The sequence below is a fragment of the Rhopilema esculentum genome, chromosome 10 (assembly GCF_057945365.1).
Source record: "Rhopilema esculentum isolate cy_ngs chromosome 10, ASM5794536v1, whole genome shotgun sequence".
NCBI lineage: Eukaryota > Metazoa > Cnidaria > Scyphozoa > Rhizostomeae > Rhizostomatidae > Rhopilema > Rhopilema esculentum.
In genome coordinates this window covers 9,063,186-9,073,348 of record NC_142824.1, presented here as the reverse complement: position 1 = coordinate 9,073,348, position 10,163 = coordinate 9,063,186, and positions in this window count along the sequence as shown.

Here is a 10,163-nt window from a genome sequence, read left to right as displayed (position 1 = left end):
CACGAATTAGAGAGCGGCTATCCGAACAAAATTAGTTCACCTAGAAAAGTGGATTAGATTAATTCGGATAGCTATGTGGTACAGTGTAAATGCTTTTATCCGGATAAATTTTATCCACATCGTATCTTGCTCGAAAGCGATTGGCTATTTCATCCAATTTAGTTTTCACTGTCTCCCAATCAAGAACTTTCGCCATCTTGGCTGCCTTGTTGTCGATAAATGCTCGTGTTAAAAGTGCAGTATCTTGCCAGTCCACGTAAAATTGGCATCCTTGTCAGCTTTTCCTACTTTCGTTGCTAGTTCAGTGTCATTTTGTTTAAAAAAAACTATTAAAACAAACTAGGCCTAATTTGTATTGACAATATTTTTTGATTTGGTCTAAAAGAGAAGCAGATGATTCTGAAGAGAGAATGAAATCTTTTTACATTGGCGGGAATTTTGTTATTATTCTGTTGCCCAAAGATAACTTCATTTTGGGCGTTCTGTGCATGATTTCGGTCATGTGACTGCAGTTATCCGGCACAGTGTAAACGGGAGGGCAAAGTAGACAAAATTTGTGCGGCACAGTGTAAACGCAATCAATCCGAACAAGTTTTATGGGAAAAAAATTTATCCAGCACAGTACAAACGGGGTTTGATTGTGTTAGAATCTAAATACATAATTGTGCAACATTATGAATGGCTCAAGGGAGAAATAAATGATATGCGAAGGTCTATTTAAAATCTACGAGGTTAATAGGATTGATATAATGCCGAGAAAATACAAATGTGTTACTAAGTTAATTGAAAAACGTGAACGGAGAAAACAAGCAAAATGAGCTTCAAAATATATATCATGTCTAACTTTGTTGGTAGCAACCATTAAACCAAACTAAAATGCTGAGCAACACAAGTAAGGGGTGGCGGTGCGGTCGCTGCGAAGCATGACGTGTGTTGCGAGGCAAAGTACAAAGCAGTATTACAGTTGGATTTGCTCAAAAAATTTTTGTGGCCCGTCAAAAATTTGCAAATATTTTTTGTTTCCCAATGTGAAGCAGTTAAAATTTTTGGTGGCCCCGGCCTATATCCTCCGCCCCCTGTTGTAGATACTTCCCTGATGTAAAAGACACGTTCCTTATCAGCTAAGATGCACGAGCAATCGAAATCTACCAAAATCAAGAACGACATATTATGGAAGAGATACAGCAAGGTTCACGGGTCAAAGCCCAAAGGATATGGGCAAAATTACCAACAGAAATACGAGCTTCAATCTCGTTCCCAGTTTTCAAAAAAACACCTGAAGTCAACAAAATGTAAGCATTAAAATTGGGGGATCTTTAAAACTTTCATATATATAGTCTTGGGTGTATATTATTTATATATTGTATGTGTAAAAGAGCCCTGTAAATAGTTGGCCTAAGTTAACTTTTTTATTAGCTGTTAAATAGTCAACTTTTAATTAAAGAATTATTAAGATAATAATGATAATACTTTTTGGCCTAGCTTTTTGTGCGTCTTGAATGAGCATTTTAAATCTGTTTCATCCAATTTTTTACTTAGATCGGACATCGCACTCTTTCTAACTGTTGTAAAAATTTCAAATATTTCCTTTCTCTTGGCCCTTTCCTATAAGAAACTCGTGTAAGTTGTCCCATGAAATTGTCCCATGTGGGTTGGGTCATTGATTTGTCGAAGAACATTGCTGCTACCGTCATCTTTCTAGCCGTTGCTCCAGATCCCTTACTTGAAAGTATGGGGTCTGGAGCACAGGATACATCTTCCAGTTCGATTTTTCAGCAAATAATGGCGGCCTTTTTATAGAAAATAGTTGGAGAAGGTACATATTTGAATGTGACTTGTAGAAAAATCAAAATGGAATATAACGAACTATATGTAAATGGACTAATTCATCCCTTCAAAGCTTTTTACAAGTTCTTTACCGAACTTGTCATCATTCGTAGGTTTAATGCTAAATTATTGCTTATCACTAAAATTAGAATAATGTTGATGGGGTATGTTTGCACGTGCTTTGCTTTGTGTCGCAAAACACACCCTGTTGATGGTTGCTACCAGCAAAGTTATATAGGACAGGGACACAAACTGTGAGCTTCATTTTGCTTGTTTCTCGATATAATCGGTAACACATTAGTATTTTGCCGGCATCTCATCTCTTAACCCTTTTAACCTTACAACTTTAAAGTAGACCTTTGAGTATCCCCATTTACTTGTCAATTAAGCTTTTAAAAGCTGTCGATAAATATTGCAAGTAAAATGATAAAGAATTGTTAATTTTTCCCATGTATCGACCGATTTCAGCAAGACTTGCAGCGGTAAAGAAATAATATGGCTTTATCTGAAAATACCCTGAGGTGAACGAAAACATTTATCCAAGAAATCTACACCAACAATTTCATTCGAAAGTCCCTTTTTGGCGATTGATCAGCTTGGTTTTTTTCATTTACTAGGCCAAATTTCTATCGCAAGCATTTGTAGCAACTCACCTAGATCAAAATATGCACCAAAACGTTTGATGATATACAGCTTGACGTTTCTGTTTCAATTCAAATCTGTCAATTATTAAATGACAAAGAAGGTTTGTAACATCGCAAAGATATTTCTTTCGCCTGTTTTCATTTCTGCCGATTAGGATTCTGACGTGATTGCTAACTGGCGCAAAATATCTTGTCACATGAGATGTTAAACTAGCTCGAAAAAGAAAGAGCTGAAAATTATATATATGTGTATAAACATACATATATATATATAAATAAAATATATACATACAAATATAAAGAAAAGAAAAAAGAAAGAAAAGATAAGAAATACGTGGGGGGGGGGGTGTATTATTGAATATACGTGAATTGTTTATCAATTAATCACACAGAAGATGACATGTCAGTTCCTCACCTCTTGTTTGCCCCAACGGCCAGTGCAAGGAGAAAGTTGCTCGAAAAACGAATCATTTTTAAACTTGGAACCGTATATTTTTCTTGACCAATGTGGTCTATTCACTTCATTATTCTGGACTTAAAGGACAAGTGACACACTTTTCACCCTATCTTTTCTTTTCATTAACTTATAGATCATCATTTAGAAGTAAGTTTTTCCTGGTTTAGAACAAAAAATTCTAATCAGGGGGCGCAGGGGGCGCGATTTTGTTTTTTATCACGTGACCCTATGACGTACATTGTGATAACTCGGAATTTTCCTGTCATTGATAGAGAGTTTACGAAACACGACGCGACAGGTCCATACGAACTGAATTCGTTTAGAAACGTGTTGTAAACGTTAATATTGCACTGTATACCACTAGCAGCAATAACAAATTATCACAATCTACGTCACGGTGTCACGTGATTAATTTCCCGCCATAATTTGAAAATGGTTTTTAAGTAGGAAAATGAAATCAGAAAGGAAAAATATTTCAACAACACTCTCATACAGTGTTTTACTTTAAGTTAAAAGAAAAAAAAAATTTGGCGCCAAAAGCGTGTCACTTGTCCTTTAATAAACAATTACAGTATACAGCCACTCGCCAACCAGAGGTTGACCAATCAAATTGCGCACAGGGAATAGTACCTGAACAGTTTCCGCCTTTCTGTAAATTGGCAAAGTCCTAGAGCATCACACAGTGGTTTCACGTCAGCAGTTTCAAATTCCTTGCATGCGCACGTACCCTGATCAATATGGCCTAAGTTATTTTTGGATTCGCTGCACTTATGCATATTAAGTGTGTTCTAAAATGTTCGTTTTTCTCAAAGCCATTTTTAAATTTTTGATTTGAGCCTTGATATATTTTAAAAGTATCGTTATTTCTTTTAAAATCTTATATTTTGAAGGAAATCGATTATGTCACGTGATTAGCGACATCCAATTTTACACATCGAAGGAAAGATTTTAGGAGAGAGACGTCGACACACGACTCGAGGATGGACGCTTAACGCTCATAATAAATTCGCTTATGGAATATGTTCAACGTAAATTTCGCCGCAACAAGGATTCTTTTCGCATGTAAATAAAATGGAACAATCGCTGTATTTTATCGCCTTTATCGTTTAATATATTCAATACAACAAGAACCAGGAACCTATCTGGAGTTTCGCTACTATTCGAGGGAAGAAACGTTAATACATCGCAGGATTACACTTGATCCCCCACATATTTCTTCGGGGGAACAAAGTTCAAAGGTTTTGGAAATAGCCACCCTTGAATAGAAATCGCGCTTTTTGAAGAAACGAAAAATACCTTTCAGAGGGTTTCAGAGAAAAGAAGAACTTAAAGGGAAGACGGGAAGGCCTTTGCCTGCTACTTTAAGGGGAGAAAATATCGTGGAAAGAGACTGCACGGGAAGAAACTTTTGTGTATTTTAGCGTTTTTTGGTCTTACTTTCTAAAATTGCGAAAATTTACTTTTTGCTATTGATTATCTTGGAAAAATTTATGACGAATGATTGTTTTGAACAAATTTGAATATTGTTTTTGTTTTTTGTTGGTATCAACACTATATTGAACCGAGTATCTCAAAAAAGCCAAAAAAGCCAAAAAAGCCAAAAAAGCCAAAAAAGCCAAAAAAGCCAAAAAAGCCAAAAAAGCCAAAAAAGCCAAAAAAGCCAAAAAAGCCAAAAAAGCCAAAAAAGCCAAAAAAGCCAAAAAAGCCAAAAAAGCCAAAAAAGCCAAAAAAAGCCAAAAAAGCCAAAAAAGCCAAAAAGCCAAAAAAGCCAAAAAAGCCAAAAAAGCCAAAAAAGCCAAAAAAGCCAAAAAAGCCAAAAAAGCCAAAAAAGCCAAAAAAGCCAAAAAAGCCAAAAAAGCCAAAAAAGCCAAAAAAGCCAAAAAAGCCAAAAAAGCCAAAAAAAGCCAAAAAAGCCAAAAAAGCCAAAAAAGCCAAAAAAGCCAAAAAAGCCAAAAAAGCCAAAAAAGCCAAAAAAGCCAAAAAAGCCAAAAAAGCCAAAAAAGCCAAAAAAGCCAAAAAAGTCAGATTTTATCATTCTTCATTGCGGCATAAATGACTTCATGAACATCTCCAGCAGTCCGCGACAAATAGGCGAGGAAATGAAAGTAGTGACAACTAGCATCAGGAGATGTTCACCAACATCATGTTGAACATGCATCTTCATTTCTGGAATCACTCGTCAAGCTACGTATAACAATATTATTGATGTCAATGTTCAACAATTGACATCAATATCCTGCATGACATTTGCGAAACAAACAACTTTCACTTTATTGATAACAGCAACTTAACTGTAGATGACCTTAACAACAGTGGTCTGCATTTAAACAAAAGAGGTAGCGCAAAAATCGTTTGCAATTTCAGGGATTGCATTAAGGCCTGTCGTTCGGCATGACTCAATAAGAATAAGTTGCTTTCATACACTTCAAATCATCTGAATCGGCATCAAATTACAAACAAATAAAACATGCTTGGCTAAAAAAACCCAGAAAACCCTATTCTTGCTCAACTAAATATATACAGTATCAGAAACATGTTTTGCGAACTGAAAGATTTGATTGCGATTAATACATATGACTGCGTGATAATTAGTGAAACCAGGATCGATGACTATTTTTCGACAACTGAACAATTTTTTATTCCTGGATATGGGAGTGGTCTTCTAGTCTACATAAAAGAAAACCCTCAAAAGTGGAAGAATTGACCAGTTTGAAGAAAAAGGAATTTAAAATATCTGTTTTGAATTAAACATAAGACCCCGTTTACAGTAGCACGGATTCGTGACCAGTTTTGTTGGTGTTTACACTGGAGCGGATCCAATTTAGATCGCGTTTACACTAGCACGGATCCAGTCCACTGTCTCGGTACCCTGGGTACTACCCTGGGTACCAGACTCACTATATAAAATAATAGAGTGAGTCACTATATATATAAAATATTTTATTTCATATATAGTGAGTCTGGTACCCAGGGTACTGTCTCGGCTACTTGACCTCCCATTGGGTTTCAACAGACAAAGGCTTTCTCGAGTGAGTCAGTGGCGGACTGGCTACCTTTCAACCCACCGGGAAAAGCAACCAAAAGGGCGCCAATGAGTGGTGGCGCTAGAAGTTCTCCGACGGAGGGGCTTGACCTTCCGACAGGGTGGTAGGCAATTGGAGAGAAATCATGGACGCACAAACATTACGATTATGACAGGACATACATTTAACAAATAATAAAGAGCAGCTGCTTAGGGCGAGATTAATATTTTTGTGGGGACTAGCTTTTATAACAAAATGTCCCTAAAAAGACAAAGAACATATATTAAGACAGTTTTTGTAAATTATTTTTCGTGATTTCTCTAAATTCTCAACGTTCTAAACATGTCTGAGCAAGACATCATTTATTCATTAAAAAGCCTTCCACTGTCTACCAAAAAGCCTACTTTTAGCAAAACTACATGCCTATGGTGTGGATAGAAATTCTCTTTTACTCATATCAAACTGTTTAATAGAAAGCAAAGAGTCAAAGTGAAAGGTCACAACAGCTCCTGGGGTAAACTTGGACAAGGAGTTCCACAGGGATCAATACTTATATCTCTACTTTACAATACTTTCCTAAGCGATCTTTTATAGCCTTAGTGAAGGGTTTTATGTAATTTTGCTGATGACAACACGATATTTGTCACTGCAACAAATACTAATGAACTATTGCAACTTGTTAAGATTAACACTAAAAATGTCTTGATTGGTTTAAATCAAATGAAATGATTGCAAATCGCTCTAAATTTCAAGCTATCACAATCGGCAGCAGAGATAGATGCATAAGTGAGTTTGAAACTGACAAAGGATTTGCAATTAAAATAAAGAAAAACATAAACATGTAAATGTAAAGAAGGGGCAATTTTTGCTGTGTACACACCGCCTGTTTCGTCAAACATCATTACGCTTTTACAATAACTATCATCGTGCATAAAAATTGCTCTAGACAAATTTGAAAATGCTATCATTATATTGACAACAAAAATAATGCTGGCAAAATCGTAGACAACCTAATTTTGAGAATCTCAGAAAGTTCTGCAACGTCTTAGATCTTTATGATTTAGTAAAGGACAAACCGGTCTTGCGTGTAGCCATAGCTTTTCAATAGACATGATTCTCGCAACTCGTGAAAGGTTTTTTCAAAAGAATCCTGCTCTTGAAGTTATTATTTAAAATCAAAATGCATAAAGTCATGCATTCCCTGTCTTGAGCCAAAAAAAATTGTTTATAGAAGTTACAAAAGGTCTCGACAGCCAACTTGTTTTCTGATGTAAAGATCTGGCCTATGAGGGTTTGGCTTGTAAGTTTTGTAAGATCGTAGATTAAGCAGGAGCTTTTACGAACCAAAAACGTTCGAAAGAATTATGCAACTTTTATGGATAAAACATGAAGAAGAGACATTCATAGCAGATCTCGCATGCAGAAAAATTTAAGAAATATCGTGCAAAAAAAAGTAACATTTATTTTAGGATTTGTTTTAAATGGATTTCCTTTAGGAAGAAAGCAATCAAGAACAATTTCAGAAGGGTGACAGAAAATAGGGTAATGACGAATGAAGTCTTTTGAAAGTTAGTTGAATCAATGCTGACAAATTAAGGAGGGTTGTTAAGGAATGAAATTTTGCTTCTAAAAGAGGATAAGATTATTACAAAAGATCACGGACTTGCTGAAACTTCTAATGACCATAACATTAACATCGTTCATAAATCAAGTGAAAAAAATCCACAAAGCCTAGCAATCACAAATGAACAAACTAGAGACAGAGATAACATGAAATTGATTTTCTAAATATATGCCAATAGCACTTGCAACGTCAAATTTTAGCAATTCATTTTCCAACTCATTCATTGCATGCTTTTGAACGGAATGAGGCGAGGAAGTTACTATAAAACAAGGATGACAAAAACTCTTTTTATGAAGATGCATTCGTTGATATCTAATTTAGCCGAATCGTAGACAACAGTCAGTGCTTATTAGCAACACGCATAGTACTTTTCAGCTTTCTGATGTACCTCAAAGATCTGTTCTTGGTTCAATCTTGTTTAACTCATACAATAATGATCTTTACCTTTAAAGGAATAAGCTATTTTGCACAAATTTGCAGACGATACTACTTTAACGGCTTTTTCAAATGCATCCCCAAACCTGGTTACAATAGCAATCATAGAAATAGGAATAATCGAACAGCCAAAGATTGGCTTGAAATAGAACTAAATGATTGCAAATCTGGACAAATTCCACGCCATTGTAGTTAAAAAAGATTATAAAACACAATATGGAAAAACTAACCACACAAGACAGACAAATTAAAACTGAAAATGCAGTTGGACTTCTGTGGGAAAAACGAACACAGACAAAATTTTGCTGACACCTCCGTCCTATGCAGAAAAGCAGCTGTGCAGCTGAACGCACTAAAAAGCCTTGAGAATTATATGGAGCTCAACGTCAAAGTGATATTGGCTCGAAGTTTCGTTTTCTTTAATATCAACTTTTGCTCTCTGGTATGAAGTTTTTTCTCTGGAAAGTCTGTGAAGCAAATTGAAAAGATCCAAGGCAAGCCCTTAGACTTCTTCAGAATGACTCTACAAGCTCAACACGATTTACTTTCTAAAGCAGAGAAATGCAGAACGAGAATTAGCCGTCTCGGATCTCTTTGTATTGAAATCTATAAAACTGTCTAAAAAACTAAACTCTCCTTTTATTCAAGATATTTTTACATTAAAAAGACAACAAAGTAGTAGTAGCAGTGGTAGACGTTAGCCACCTTTCTTGTTAAAATTACCACAGTTGTTGGGTTAGGTGAGACAATTTCTTATTTATAAAGAAATCTCAAATTGTTACTGCAAATTTTGCAGAACAAGAAGCACCAACCATTGTACTGTCATCCAGGTTGTCCAGTAAACAAATTAAATTGAGATTATCATAAATATGCACTGGGGTCAAGGAACAAGCACTTTCGCAACATTAGAGGTGCCGATTTTCCTTTTGCCTAGTCTCTATCCTGTGGCTTTCCTTCCCGGGTCACGGCACCAGATGTTTCTTCAGTGTTCACGTCCATACTTTAAACTCGACGCTAAATCCGAAAACTACTACTAGACTGGCTTTAATTGTGCACAAAGAAGAAACAGGCAAACTCTATGTGCGACTAACATCTCATCGTTAGCCATTTGCTCGTGCAACGTGCGCAATCGTTACAATGATTTAAACGTTTATTTCACAGCGCCAAAAATTGCAATGAAAGGACGAGATTTTATCCTGCAACTTTTCAAACAAAGAAAGATGGTGTCGCTATCAATCAAACTTAAGTCTGGTTTCAAATTCGATGGTACGGGGACGCTTACGGTGATATGCGAACGTTTTTTTCCGCGACGTTGCCGATGTCCTCGTCAATATAAAAAATTTGAGGTGTATTCTTTTTATTTAAAATGAATGTCCCCGATGAATCGCAATCGTGTCCCGTCGATGCGGGGAGAATTTTTCCAATGGAAACAAAATTTTTGCGATCGGCGATGTCGGAGACGCATAATTTGTCACATGATTTTGGAAATCAATTTTAAAATGTATTGCAAACCCAACCAGATAGCAAACAAAAGACCACTGCCAGTGACAACTTTCTTAAGAGAAGAAGTACTCTCTGTCATGAAGTCCGAGCTCCTCAAAAGAGTAGGAAACTGACTTAACCTTTTCTCCAGATATTCTCATATTCACATTCTTTGACTTCTCTTCTTCCTTTTTTCTCTTCAATCCCCTTTGTCATATCAATATAAGAGCATAAACCAATTTAATCTGAAGTTAGATACTTGTTTCCACCATTTTGTTTCCTTCAAAGTACGCACCAGATTGCAAGCGTGTCCCCAACGCGACGGGAACCAAGTTCATATGTTATCGGGGACAAGTCGCCGTCGCATCGCCATAGGACGGGGACGCATCATTTCTATCAACATGATTGGTGGTTTTCGTTTAGGATTCCCCCCGAGATCTTTTTAACAGCCAATGAAGAATTCCCTGTCAATACGGTTAATCAAATGCAAAATTAATATGAAATGACATGAGATTGAAAAAGGAACATGGAAAGCAAAGAGAAGGAGAGTCAACTGCCATTTTGGGAGAAATTTCCTTAAATGGATTTGGACTTTTATGAGGAAATTTTGAAATTGAAAGAATGACTCGCACGACCTGCTTATTCTCGACCCTGACATCACAGAATAGAAA